Raw genomic sequence first — 15,769 nt, forward strand, 5'->3', positions numbered from 1 at the left:
AGAAGTACAGGGTGGTGTATCATGATGACAAAGCAGGGTTACTGAAGGGACACTCTGTACACCCTTTTTAACTCAAATGCATTCAGTGCCATTGAACAAAAAGCTTTAATTTATCTCATATGCAAAGCTCTGAACGTATTGCTTGTTTAATCATGCTGATGCAGACAGTGCAATTACTCAGGGCTAGAACTTCTTTCACTGATAGCTCAACTGCAGGTCACGTTAGAAGCAGAAGACAGAGGCTGATTTCAAAATGTTGTGTGGCATGAGACTCATTGATAGCTGGCTGCCCGCAGAACTGGGAGACTCAAAGCGTGCTGAGGTCCCACTGAAGTTGGTAGGAATGAAAGCAGCAAGGAGGTGCTGACTCTCCCCGAGGCCACCGACTTGAGGTCCTTGTTGATGCCACTCAGAGTGGCACTCGGCCACATCTGCAGTGCAGCTCTGCTGATGGACCTAGGTGCTTCCCAGGTAGGTCCTGGCAGAAAGGAGTTGTCTCAGCATCTTTGGACATTAGGCGTTTTAGCTGGGTAGTTGGGAAGGTCATTACAAGTATGGGTAACAGGTGAAACCACATTGAACATTTTGCCTCCAGATGCACACGTAAATTGCACTGGGCTTAATGCAGCTTCATAAGCACACAGTAGAACAGGATATTTATAATGCCTGTCACTGGGATATATAAGCACTTATCTAACTTATTTTAAGCGCTGAGCAAGCCAGCTGCAGGCCCTCCAAGGAAGCAAGATTAGCAGGCGGCTTGTCACTATACCCTCAATGGGAAGCACTTGCTACGTGAATCCTCGCTACTAAAGCATGGGGATGGTTGATTTCTGTGCAAAAGTCATATCTAGATCTGGCAGCAGGATATGTATCCTGGGTAGGACACATTTGGCTATAAATTTTAAATATTTCAGAACTTGATTGTATTTTTGTTTAGCTCATGCAGCTCTTGTACTTCAGCTATTGCAGTGCTTTGGTGATCTGAAAGAAAAAAAATGTAATTATGCAATGCTGAATACAGGTTGTGCATACATGACCTGTTGCATCCCATAGAAAATAATTGTATTAGAATAGATTTTTGTCCTGCCTCTTTCCCCCAGGCAAATTCAGTCAATTTCCCAATCGAGTATGTCAATCATTATAACAATAATTTCTAGATCATTTGAGACACTGCTACATCCATGCCATGGGAAAAGGAGGAAAATCTTAGAGGATATTTTCACAGTCGCTACAGAGCTTTTCCCCAGTTTTCTGCATTCTAGGCCCATGAAGGAGTATGTATGGGACAGTCCATGAATTTGAGTTCAGCCCCGCTAATCTTAATGTTGCTCTGCATGGATATAGGACCTAATCACATATTTCCACATGTGCATGTGTACTTACAAACCCACTCTATCTTCACAAGCAGTACAAGTACACTGCAAACCTCTGCAGCTCGTCTTTACACAATACAATGGGCCATAAGACGTCTGAGCTGCAAGGCAGTATAGCAAGGCATCCATTTTTGCTTAAAGAAATTGAAATCCAGTTCATCTGCCATTGAATTTCAAACAGTTTTACTCTCCTTATGTTAACCTAGAAGGAGTTTATCATCACTGAATATTTACACAGGGTCAGTGCTCTTCTGAAGTTGCTCCAATGTTTTGAGATGCTCTTTAACTTCTATTTTTAAGTTAGATATTTGTATGGCCGCCTTCTGTAATAGCTGTCTCTTATTAACTGTATGAGTGAGAGATCAAGTCCTTTACTTTGAACTATTTAATTTTAAGATATAATTTTATATATGTCACTGCCTTTAAATTCAGTTAAGGAATAAGAGCTCGGATTATTATTACTGGCAACACGTTAATCTTTGAGGCACGGACGTGTGATCCTGAAATGCAGTCAGTGTCTTGGGACTCTTTTAATAAGTTCTGAAAACAAAGGTAACTTCTCCACGTACTTCCCAAATATGCAGCTTGCCTGCATCCTGGTTAACTGGTAGGATAACTCAGCATGGCTTGCAGAGCTGCAGTAGTGACATAATGATTTGAATTAATAAGAATTACCCAATGCTATAATATCATTTCTAGGCATCACATGTTCAAAAGCTGCATTTTGAGGAATGATTTAAAAAGCTGACACTGCCAGCAAGTTGAAAGGCAACTTAAATACCAGTTCACATCTACTGTGTCTGCAACTCGGTATCCATCACACGAGTGTATGCAGACCTCATTCTACAGCTTTGGTCCAGTTATGGTTGAGTTGAATTACGTTTTAATTAGCTCAGAAATAGAGACTGTAGTGTTTTGGAAGTGAAAGCGTATCTTTTTAATGTTATAAGTTCAGTGTATGCAAATTCACTTACAACACTTCGGGGAAGCAGAATTGAAGTAAGTGCCAAGATAAAGGTCTCTGCTGAAGCACTAGACTCAAACTTCCAGTCGCAGTTGAAGCTGTTCAAGGTGGGATAGAGGAGAGCCCATGAATATTAATATGGGCTCTACAATTTGACACATGCAAAAAAGAGGGCAATTTTGTCCCTTATTTGCCAGAAATTTTATTGCTGTGTGGAAGTACAAGCAAGAAAGTATCCGAACATCTTTGGGCTAAATTTTCTCCTTTTCCTCTTCCTTTTCCTTCTTAATACATTAAGTTGCCTTCATGAAGTCATAAAATACATGTTTTTATGAAAGCCTGGGGCTCTATTATAAGACTTGCACATAAATGGTAATCAAGCAGAGTTTTAAAGGGCTATTTAAAAATGTGTACAGAATGGGATTAATGAAACTAACTGGATTTGTATTTAGCCCAGTTTTGCTGTCAAGTTTTCAGATTGCTGGTTTTGAAGATGAAGAGAAAAGCTTTATTTTATGCTTAAGTGCTGGCAGGTAGCACTTCACACGTTATGCAGTAGTAAAACAATCTACTTTCGTTATGGAGCCGTGGATTACATTTCTTTATTTCTAGAATAGTTTTATTGTTACTATTTCCATGGAATTGCTTCCAGGAAAGGCACCACTTAGGTTTTTACTCTTTTTCCATTCTATATTCATCTTTTTTTTTTTCTCCTTTTTTCTTTCCTTTGCTTCTAGACTTTGACTTCAGATTCTTTTTATGGAGCGAGCAAAGCTGAGCAGGTTTGGCATTCTATTTCGGGTACCATTAAAATGCGTATAAATGCAGTACTCAACAAAATGTGACGGTAATGGTAATCCAAATTCGCAAGTGTTGGTTTTACACTGCAGTCCCAGCTCCCTTGCAATTAAAAAGCACAATAGATAATGTTGGGTGACATACTCTAAATATTTCCATGTGTTTCTGGTTCTTATAATTCTAACACAATTCCCCTCTCTTATAACAGTTAGGTTAGGGATTATTACAGTTATTAGTGTACTTTCTGGAAGTATTATGCCAAAATGTATCTGAAATTCAGTTCTGTTTAATGCAGGCCGTAATCTCAAAAGATATTTCGATGCTGAACTGTGAGGATTTTGGCCCTAGGCACATTGCAGGATGTACACACATGAATAGTAATAGCACTAGTCACATTTCTGAAGTTACTGTGTGGTGGGATATATGGAGGATCAGGAGCTAGTGCTAGTGAAATTAATGAAAGTATGTGTTAGGACCATGGTCATGAATCAAGAGGAGCAAATGCAGCACCCTATAATTGCCTTATTTGGAACAAAGCTTGCAGATCTCCTGAAGTTTTCAATAATAATGGTTAAACAAAAGACAATTTACCTTTGCTGCTTAGAATTCCTGGATCCTCACTTCTTTTGGCTCTCCAGACAACATGACCGGCAGTAATGAGTCCGAGCTGGCAGCTGGAGACTTTCTGCCTCTCTGTAATTTTTATTGGATGATTATTAGAGATAGAAAACTGACAGCCTGGAGTTTCTCCTAATTTACCTCCTCAGAGCAGGTAAAGAATATGCAACAGAGCTGCAAACTTTCCAACTTCTCAGCCCTAATTAACCAGAAATCAAAACCAGACACTAACTAAAGCCTAAAGAGGCTGCCCTCACCTCAGTATCAGCCTTAATGTCTGCTCTCACAATAATTCATCTTGCAAAAGAAATCTCAAGTCTGTTTTGTGTGTTTACAAACCAGTCTGTTTGCTGTTGCAGAGGTGATTAACTTGCATGTTGTCTACTACTTGCCTACTTCTGCAGCTAAGAACAAATCTGCACATCGTTGTTTATTTAGAGTAGCATCCAGTGTTGCTAATTAGAATTAGATTTTAATCGTCATTCCTAACACCATGCTTGAGATACAGGCTAATTTACCCCTCCTTCAGGCAGTGAGATCAACTTCCAGCCTTTCTTTCCATGATTTTTAAGGGATAAATGAGTTCCTTTAATGTCTAGTTAAGAGGCACCCAGACCAAGCATGACCCAAAGAGTCTGGAAGCACAAAACCCTGTGGCTTTAGACTACAAATGTTCATCCTCAAGTTCCCAAACTCTTGACATTGTTAATCCTCTTTTGCATCATGCCTATTGGCACTTTATGGCTAATGACAAGTACTTCTGTCTCTTGTCTTTCTCTGGAGGGAGCTTATGAAGTTTTGGTAGAAACTGTGGCAAGCATTTCTGTGTGGGCTCTTCTCTAATGGAAACAGGACTCCCCCCAGAGATATTTCATATAGATTAATCAGATCTTACTCTGAAATCTGTTCAGAAATAAATTGCCAGGACTTTTCACGTGTGCTGGGATTTGCAGAACTGGGTAGTCTCCTTTGCCATCAATTTGTACTGGTTTTTGCAGAGGAGTTGAATAGGCTACCAGCAGTCCTCTAAGCCAGTGTTTCTCGGTCTGCTGCAGCTCCCAATAAGTCTGCGAAAAGGCTGGAAGGGAATTGTGAAGAGTTAGGGAAAAGCAGTGTTGGTAGGCAACGTATTTCCTTCACGCTGAGAGAGTGAGACGTAGTTGTGGTTACTGACTGCCAGTACTGACACTGGCCAAGGAGCTCGCGGCTGCCTGCCTCCTGGAGGCAGCCGAGTTTCTCTAGGGCAAGAGAGTGAATGTCTCCACAAGGAACCAAGAATGACAACTGGTTCCCACCCCACCTTCCTGAAAAACACTCTGAGATTATGCCGAGGACTGTGTATGGCAGGGGGACAGACAAAGATAAGCCACGTGGAGCACATATCTTTAGAAATGTCTGAGGAAAGATTGTAAGCCGTCTACATATGTTTTAGGTACTTACACTAAACTTTTCTATTATTGGACTGATTTATAAACATTTAAGCAAGGTTTCTAGAAACGCCACCATCCAGGCTGAACCACACTTGATAAATATTGTTGTATTAAGTTTTGAGTTTGTTTTGGTTTTGTGGGTTTTTTTTTCCTCCCACTGTCTATACAAGGGTAATAGCTCGTTTTTCAATTCCCTAGTGAATTCCTCTTGAATGTATGCTCTGTGTGCAGAACCCATCAGCCAAAACAGTCCTTGTTCCAGCAGCAGCCTCAGAGTGCACAACTAACAGAATTACCATCAATAAAATGCATATGGAATTCCTTAAGCTTGTGAACACTTATTTTCCCGCCAGAGGTATACGGTAGTTCATAAGAGCACTAGCAGGAAATTCTGGTTATAAAGAATACTTGTGTCAGTAGCAGATGTAATTAAAGGAATCATTCTTTGGTTTAATGTTCACCTTTGGCACTAATTCTATTGGGGTTTAAATGTGGAAGGACGTAAATATTGTACGTGGGGAAAATAGCATCTCTATTTGCAGACCAGCTGAATTAAAAACCACAAGCAGTTAGGTGGTCCAGATGAAAACTATTATAGTGAGAGGTGAAAACCGTACTGAGTGTTGTGGCCCTGAGTTTCAAGAAACGCACGCACCCACAGTGATTCGCAGCAGTGGTTTGGTAGTTGTACAGCCAATCTGCTGGTGCACACGCAACCTTTAGTAACTGTAGAAGGAGTTAGTGAACTAAGTGTAACTGCTGAAGTTCTCTGGAAACCAGTAACAGACAAAGCATGGAAGGTGTGGTTCACGTTTTCATGGATTTTACGCGACTCTGGACAAATGTTAGTTCTCTTATTTGTTATTTTTCTCTTCCAGTTGCTTTCAGTTTATGCCTTTCAACACCAATCAGCTTTACCTTGTATTAATACTTAATAGGACACCGGAAAAAAAGGGCAGCTCAGCTTCTAGTTCCACCACCAGCTGTGTCTATTTATCAGTGCTTCCAAATGGATCAACTAGATGCAGTGATCTAAAAATGTCGTTTTCCCCCAATCATAAATCTCCAGACTGGCACAGGTTTCTTAATTATGCCACTCATCAGCAGAGAATAAGTGTGATACCAATCCGACACCCAAGCAAACTCCGTTAGCTTTGGCCTTTCTTTAGCTTTCTACAGCACTGTAAAATGTGAGGGGTCTTCCCAGCTTATAATTTTTTTCTATAATTTGGATACAAAAAGTACCACATAAATCATCCGCTGTTCTCAAAGTTGTTTATATTGGACATTTGGATGTCTCTAATAATCTTTTCTCCAAAATTACTGGTCGAAAGCAAGGTGTGTGACTAAACAGGTCTATCAATACTTTCTATAACCAGCTGAATGGAAAACTGAAAAACTCCATTATCTGGGGGCAGAGAGCCGTACCGCAGTGTAATGTCCCTGTGCAAAACTGTATTGTTAAGCCTGAGCCTGATCCTGCTCCAAGACACTACACATTGTTTAGTACTTTTCCACGGCACAGAGTTTTACTGGTGGTTTGGAGAAACACAAATGATTAATGCTGGAGCTGTGGTAAGGAATAAACAGATCTTACTCATACATTATGGAATTGTTGATGTGTGTACTAATTCTGGTAAAACCAGCTAGGAGGATAAACATGGTATCAAATGTAGACTTGCTTCTTGATCCTAAGACCACTATCACTGGAGATCTTAATTCTCTTGTAAACATTCAGGACACATGGTACTCCTAGAGCAGAAGAATGTCCTTAAAAGGGCAACAAAAGGTCTGGACCCATGCCAAGATGGGGTAGGACTGCACAGTGGCTCCTTTGCACTCTCTGCACTCTTTTTGGGAGCTCCACCAGGCACAAAGATCTGGCTAGATGGATAAAGTTGCAGGCCTACCTTCCACCGCATACTCAAAGGCAGTCCAGCTCACAGCACATACTGCTGTGCAAACTGCTGCTGTCCTGGCATCACTGTGGAGAGGATGATGAGTAAGTAACTGCTGAGGCCAGTCACCAAAGGCTATGCTGTTAAGACATATCTGAACACCCCTTAGAGCCGAGACCTCTGAGGTCTTTGTGGATTCTCTTCCTGCCATGACAATGACCCTGGCTGCTACGCTCAGCTGATGGCCTTCCCTTTGGGGAGGATAAAGCAGAACAGGGCCACAGTACAAGCTGCATCACTGTGAGAGTGATCTTCCTTGCAGAGAAAGATGGAAAGCATGTGTGGAGTAAAAGTAAATTTGAGTGGAAAATAAATTCTTTTGGGGGGCGGGGGGAAGAAAAAAGGAAAACTGGCTAAAGATGGGATGAGCTACTTTGTTCTGTGCTCCTGGAGAGATTTTGACAATCCCTGAAATGTTAGAGGTGTGGGGAGGAACAAGAATCTTTATATCTTTTCTTGGCTTGTAACTGTGAATCTTGTCCTAGTTATGATCACATTGTTTATCTGATTCTTCTAAGAAAGAGGATCTTGCTGCTTATATATAATGTCCTGCTACTTTTACAGTGTTCCATCCCCTGCAATCCTCCCACATGCTCATCCTTGTAAACTGTGATCAGTTCTTTATTTTTCTTCTAAAGTAACAAAATTTTCCTTATCAATTAAAAATTCAAAGGATAGAAAGTCAGCCAGCAGTCTCCAAAATTCTACTCTTGCTCCGTTCCAATTTATGTTTCCTCTTCTGGGACATGTTCGAGAGCGTGTAGAGCAGGCAGAAAGCGTTAGAGGTCTCCAATTGTTAACGGACTTACCGCCATTCCCTGCGAATTTTGAGACCATCTGGTAATGCGCTGTCTCGTCCCCCTCCCATGTCTACTCTTGTCCATTCTGTGCCTTCTATCTTGGTCACTTGGTCATTAAGACTTGCTTCTCAAAGGGATCATTAAGTGAGTTGGCATTGTTGCTACTTGGAACAATTCGATTCCAGAGAAATTGATGAGTCCCCAGGCAGGTCTGTTATGGTCTAACCTTATTGTCAAAATCGTGTTCTTCCCTTTTTCACCTCCTGTGGTCTGGAGAAGGAGGAGCTTTTAGGGATATAAGCAATTGCTCTTTTTCTTGCCGATAACACAATCCCTGGTACTGCTTTGTTGGGTCCAAGAAACTGGACTTTACCATATCCAGTTTTTCAGTGGTAAGTTCTTGTTCCATATTTCAGAACTGGTTTTAATAACCTAGAGACTAATTAATGAATGATATTTTAGTTATGAAGATAAGGTGTCCCTTCTCATCTTAGAGTTCATGTTGCTCAGAGAGGAAGCAAAAGTCTTGGCCATTATCAAGCCAGTATTGTAACCTGTATCTTATCAGACTCTTGAAGAGAGTCTGCAAATAGTTCCAATTCAGGAAGAAAAAAAAAAAAAAAAAAACCAAAAAAAAAACCTGGAACATTTTATAGAGGATAATGTAGAATATTAAGTTTTTATTAATAGATTACCATCAACTAATTTATGAATGCACATGGAAAGAAATGAACTAAGAAACTCAGTGCAAGATACTTTAATCATCCTCGAGCACAGATCAACTGAGACGTCTCATAAGAGAAAGCATTGCATGGGGCCACAGCCAAGGGTTCATTTATTTGATATTACCCTTCAAAATGTTACTCAAAAGAGAAACAATGAATAAAAATGTAGGTCTTGAATTAAAGTGGTAATAAACTAGATAGCTGGAGATAACCTGCAATGCTCCCTGGTCAAAATAAGGCTCTTGCTATTACCTTTACAGTAGAGTCCTATAAGTGAAAGGGCACAGAGTTTTTCACGTAGAGGACTTATTCCCAAAGGGCCTGAGCTGCTTTCTGTAAATCTCTGGGAACTTCATCTGAAATAAGAGCAGACCCAGAATAACTACATCTACTCAGGACAAACCTTAAACCTTTTTTTTCAGTGTGTTACAAGAAACGTGTGTGGTCATGGTTAGACTTGAGAAGTAAGGGGAGTCTTCTCTTTATTTTTTAAGTTTTGCTTGATATTATCTGTGTTGCATGTGAGGAAATGCACAGCTGAATTCCTAATAACATCTTCAGACAAAGAAATCTTAAGGCTGTCAATTTAAATTACTGTAGTAACGCAAACCACGTAAGTTACTTCCTAGCATTGAATAACAAGCACTTCAAGGAGCTAAAGGTCATACTTAAAACAGGATCACATGTTGTCATTATGGGAGATTTTTATTTTCATAAACTTTTCATCTGCAGCTGTGGGGCTGATCATTTTTGTTATTCCATCATTTTTCAGCCTCTCTACAGATAGATGAACCGAGTATTTCTATGAAAACAAACTAATTATTGCTAAACAGTCAAGAATGTTGTTAATTATTTGACTTAAATTACGCCGTTTGTGAAACATTAAGGTCTCTTATAAGATGATAATGATAACTACGAGTATTATAACTGCCTTTATGAGAAGAATGTTAGAATAAATGTTCTGGAAATGATACAGTTTCTCTTCTATAGCTTTACACAGACCTTTTCTACTCCTTCATCTCTGAATTCATAAGCATTAAATACACGCACAGCTTGGAGCACTTCACAAAACAGAATAAATACATCTCCTCGTTCGAATCAATAAAGCTACTTCAGTTAACAAAGACTTCATTCTTGTTGGAGCAATCAAAATCTATATAACGTTTGCTTTGATTACTGCATTGGGATATCTTTTCCCTGTACATTTGAGCTCTAATTGCCCTGCCACCAAGAGGCCAGGAGAAAAAAGACTGAAAACACACAGCCAGGCTTCCCGTTGCAGACACCTACAACAGATTTCCTCCCACTGTCGCACACTGCTCAGGAATTTGAGGGTTTTGCTATGAAAGCTTCTTTCTGTTGGGTAAAAAAGATAATCCGGCTATATGTTGGCAGGAGCAAATGCATTCTAGGAAGGTGCAGTAGAGCAGCTAGTAGGGAAGGTTGCATTTTGAACCCACGGTACAACTCAGTAGTTTGTCAAGTTTCGAAATTAAAAAGAAAAAACAAAAAAAAAACCCCAAACAACCCAAGTGAGGCTGTCTGTTCTTGTCATAGCTGTTTTTTCTCACCAAGTAGTTATAAATGGGAAGGCTGGGGCCATTGCCATATACTCAGACTCCCATAGTTTGCTTAACGTGATCTGTTTTCACGAAATAGCTCATGCATAAAACTGCAAATATATTGAACTATAAAGAAAATCCGTAACAGTTAAAAGTATGCCATTTTTGATCGAGAAGACGACAAATGTTATGCAGGTCTTTGTGTAAGTTTGATCTTACTGTAGAGTACCAAAATACGATGTTAACAAGTTTCTCAGAAAATGTGTTTCTTCGTAGAACCTGCATCTTCTTAACCTGCATCTTTTGCCAGAAAGTTTCCTTAGTCTTCTTTTATATGTCCTTCTGCATGCTATCAGTTTTCTCCCTTAAGAAGTGGTTTAATAAATACTGTAATTATAATTCCTTCTAATGTCACTTTATGCAAAGTGTATCAGGCAAGAGAATCCATAAAATAACAAATGGAATAAGAGCAGCCCCGCGTACGCACCTACAGCGAGAGTTTGAAACAAAGATCCCAAAGTGCAGTTGTGCCTTTAGCTCCCCGTGCGCCAGGCAGGGAGAAAGCACGAAGGCAGAGGTGGGCGGCGTGGTAATAGTGAGACGTCGGAGAGAGGATTCTTGTCACACCAGCAGCACAATTTGGGGGAAGCCCACCCTGAACTGGACAATCGGAAATCAGTACTTGGTAAATAAAACAAAAAAACACTTTAGTGGAAACTGATGGGGATAATCCCGGGGCAGAGACTGGCATCCGTCAGTCACATTAATATTCACCCGAAAGACAAATCTGTAATTACAATGCTACAAAAATTAAAAGTGAGTGGAGAGCGAGCGGGGGCTATGCCCGTGTCGTGCAACAGACAGATGTTTTTCAAGTTACCCACGTCCTTTAGCTCAGCGCCGGCCGGAGCCCTAGGAAGCCCGGTGCGGGGTGATGCAGGTAACAGGGCCGGCCCTGGGAGAGGTTTGTTGCCAGATAAAACGCTTAGATAAGGAGGAGCGGGGGGGGGGGGGGGGGGGCTCTGACGCGTTGCTCGGACACCGATGACGCGGCTAGCGGCGCGCCCGCGCGCTGCGGGGCGTCACGCCTCCCTCTGCCGGGGGCCGCCGCGCGGCACGCACCGGCCCGCGGCGCGCCTCGCCACCTGCCTTTGCAAATGAACACGGAGGCCAAAGTGATCAAGCTCCCCCCCCCCCCCTTTTTTTTTTTTTAAAGTGTTACCGAATATCCGTAGATGGGAAATGTTGTGATGCCGCATCGTGCAGCGGGAATAAGGAAGAGGGTCGGAATACTGAACTTCAAATGCTCGTGATGAATTGTGCACGAATGAGCTGCCGCTCGGGAACTGCTCAGAGAAAATATTCACCAAACAAATGTGAAGGGAGAATAAATAAATAAGAAATCTGTGATCTGTTTACAGATAATTCACATGGAAGAAAAAGCCTTTTGGATGCATTATTTGGCTGTAGCTGGAGGGCACAGATTTCAAAAACGGGCAAGGAGCCTAAGTCCCGTTGCCATTCAAGAATATCATGCCCCTGACTACTGAAAGTGAAACTTAAACACCTTTGAATTTTTTACCTTTATTCCCTAGGCATATGAGTCCCCAGCTCCGGCAGCATCCTCGTGCACAAGTTACAAGAGGATGATATGCATAGTATCCAGCATGAATACAGGGATAGAATTTGGCCCTACCTTTAGTATAATTACTTGAAATGCTCCTTTAGTTCAAGAACGCCCTCTTCAAACCTTATGAAGAGCCAAACTGTTTGAAAGAAAAGTGAGGACAACAAAGTTGTTAATTGCCATAAATTTATTAAACAAACAGGAGTGTGTGCACCTGAAAAGGCACCAGGAGCAGGACATCATACGGCTTCCCAGGTGATCCAGCACAGTTCCAGAGTGATGGTTGTTACGAGGTGAAACACTGTGTAAACTGTTTCTGTGGGTAGTAACATATATGTTGGCCCATACTCTTGCTAATATAATGTCAAGACTGAAAATTTAGCACACTAGTGTAGTGCACGGGTATGGATGAACTTTGGAAGAGCTGGTTCCATAAATAAGCAAACAAAGTAGTGATTTTTGGGAAGCTGAAACACAATCAGTTGTTTTATTGGACAGCTATGAAAGAAATTTTCCTCGGACCACAATTCCACCACAAACAGTCATTCCCAGCGTGAAAAAAACGCTCAGAAGTTTTTACTGGGAACGAGGTTGTGTTGCTCTTGAAATGTAAGATATCAGAAAGGTAGTTTCATTTGCTGATCCACGGTGTCACGCAAGGCAACCACCGAGGAAGTAATTGCCTCCCTAAACTGCGAGAGAAAACTGCGGTACTTGGTAGCTGCGGTATGTGTGTCAGTGAAGTGAGAGGCTTGTCACACACCTGCTTTTCGAATCGTGTTGTGCTGGGCTCTGCCATAAAAAAAGAGCAGCACGGCAGAGCCTGGGGGAATGGCACAGCCAAAAGCAGGCGTGTGATATACCTTTCATAGCGTGCATGCCACATGCTACCCAGCATTGCAAACGGCTAGCGGAGAAGCTTGCAAAATATAGCCCTTGCTCAAATGCTCCACGCTGCTTTAGGTGTATCTCAGTAGCTGAGAGCATCTTGACCATCAGACGTAACCACCTGATGTGGAGCCTGAATCTGTGTCCCTTATTAATGTTTGTGTAGCAAATGAGTCCTCAGGCCGGTTGCCCAGAGGTGACATTATCCGCCTAGGAATGCGATTCTCAGTGCACGGATGGGTTACCAAATCTCACTTGTAATTATCAATGCACAGAAGAGATTCCTCTCCTTGTTCAAACCAGCATTGCTCAAGTGCCACGTAACACAGGGGACCTTAGCACCTCTGCTCCAAAGTCATTAATCAAATTTTGCAATTCTTTGCAATGGGGATCGGGGCTCTTTGTTTTCATACAGTGCCTGCTGCAGTGTGGTCCCGAGCTGTGCCACTGTAACAAAAGAAAATATAAATTTCCCTTGAGTTCTCTAATTAGATTAAGGTGTGTATAAATAGTTATAAATGTAGAGGATCTTAAGGAAACATCTAGAGCAGAACCTGGTACCTATACTACCATTCACAATATTAATTATGAAAGCTGATAGGACTTTTCAAATCCAATGTGCCTTCTAATTGATTGTTTTGCAACTACAGATGCTTGGGCAATAAAATACACTGGACTCAAATTCACCAGCTCTGTGCTTTCAAAAACTGCTTGTCAAGAGCTTGAAATTCCTGAGTTGACAGCAGGGGTGAAAAACTCCAAGTATTGATTTAGAACCTAACTCATTTAAAAAGCTCTTTTGGAAAAACAAACAAACAAACAAACAAACAAACAAACCCTTCTATACACAAGTTACACAGAAACATTTTAAATGTTACCCTAGATTTTATCGTCACTTACTGTGGGTATCTAATTTGGAGTTGCAATTTCTTGAACTTACCTGAAAAACTAGCTAAAGCAAAACCTGTTAGGCTGCTAAATCCTCTTTCCAATGCAAACTGTTTGACACTTGATATTTTTGTCTAAGTATGAAAACTGGAGATTAATATTTGCTTCAGATGAGTTTATGAAGGGTATGCATTGATTTTTAAGGACATTAAAGGTGACAAAAAGATAAACTTACATTACATGTACTTGTAGTCACTAACTTTTCAAACAACCAGAAAACACCTCCCTAGCCAGGTTCTATCAGGGGAAAAAAAACACTTTTGGAATAAGCCCAGGCAATTTTCACTTTCTAATCCCAAATCCCTGAATTATCTCAGTCCTTTAACTCCTGTGTCAAATCTGAAATGTATTAAGCTGGGCTAATAATTCTGCTTATCTCATAGGGAGAAAGGTAAAGAGCCTTTGGGACAGACCAGCTCCTGACTGGGCAAAATCCAGCGTGGTGGCGTTAGGGGTGGCCCAGGCACAGGTGCCGTTTGTCAGGGCACAGAGGCCCTCTGAGGAAGCTCCGTGATGTAGGCACATGGAGCATCCGCGGACGCTCTCTGTCACACCTAATGGAGCATAGAAGGATTTGCAGGCACGTTTTCCAGAGAAGACCCCTACTTAGCTATTTGTTGCTGTTGCTTGAACCATCTTCTCCAGGTCAAGGTATATCTACTTCCAGTAGAAAAGTAATTACTGAACACCTTAGGCTGCAGTACCCTTGTTCCTCTGTTGTCCGCCACAGTTTGGGTATTGGGAAAAGACTTGCTTTCTCCCCAAGCCAAGAGCTTGCAGCCCCCATACTGTCACCTCTATCATGGCTGTGAAGCAGCAGTGCTCCCCCGTACACCTACTCCGGGGCAGAGAGGCTGACGGGTTGGTGGCCACCAGGGATCCCTGGGCAGGGCTGCAGGGACATCGTCTGGAAATTGGGATGGACCTATTTAATGAGGTCACTGAGCTACTAACTAGAAACTAAGCCTGGAACTATAGGTATTACTCCTGGGAAGCCCCAAAACATCAAAAATAAATTAACTCCATTTAATGGAGAAGCAAGCCCTCCCTCCCCCATCCCTCGTGGCAGTAGATGTGCCCGTCAGCTGGCGCTGCAACGAATACATTTTCCATGTGTGACATCTTTCAAGGGTCTCTTTTCTTGCCTCTGCAAAGTTTCCCCTAGCACAGGGGAAACAGTAAATACCCAACAAATGAGAGATGCTCCCAACTTAGAGTTACGGCAAAACTGGCAAACAAACATCATACATGGGGAACTGCTCTGTTTACTACCAACCTGAGACATAAGGCTGGGGAGCATGAGGTCAGGGATCGATGTCAGGAGCACATGCAAGCAAAAAAGGTCGTGTTCGGTAGCCACATTCTCCTTTGAATGTGGCTACAAGTTGAGAGTTTCCTTTCCACCGCTTCTACAGCCTCAGGACTTAATTCATGGTTATGGTGGAGCCTTCATGTTTTCTGAACTATGCCATAGTGTTTGAAGCGGATGGGACTCGCCCCCTTAAAAGATGTAGTACAGCCAGGAGATGGAGAGCTGGAGTGCTCTCGTTGGGGAGGACTGCTTAGAGTGCCTGGGTAAATCAGCCCGTTGGGCTTGAAACGCACCCTTCCCGGTGCACCTTCCAGGTGTACCCAGGTGTGCCGCCCAGAACAAAATCTGTCCCTATTTCTTGCTCTGTGCCTGTACAGAAGAAGAAACATTGCTTTCCTGTCACACTGCAGCTTTGTGTCAGCTGCTGTGGAGGAGAACCCCGCCGGCCCCCCAAACCCAGAGATGGGAACGGTCGGGGTAATTACCTGGGAAGGGCATTAAAGTCAGGGGCCGGGGGGGGAAAGAACCTCCCTGGGGGCAGGCAGCTCCCGTGGCCCCCGGGAGACCCTCCTGCAGCATCAGCAACGCGGCTACGGTTTTCCTGCCGGGGCGGGAGGCAAAGCCGTGTCTGGGAAGATCCCAGCCGTGCCTCGGAGGAAAACAGCGCTCCTTGCCTCGCACGCAGCCCTGCTTGGGGGAGATTCGGGGCTGGAGAAGGCGATGCTCCCTGGAGTATCATGGTGTGGGGAGGGCTGTGGGCCCG

This window comes from Platalea leucorodia (genome assembly GCF_965183815.1).
Source record: "Platalea leucorodia genome assembly, chromosome: 6".
NCBI classification, from domain to species: domain Eukaryota; kingdom Metazoa; phylum Chordata; class Aves; order Pelecaniformes; family Threskiornithidae; genus Platalea; species Platalea leucorodia.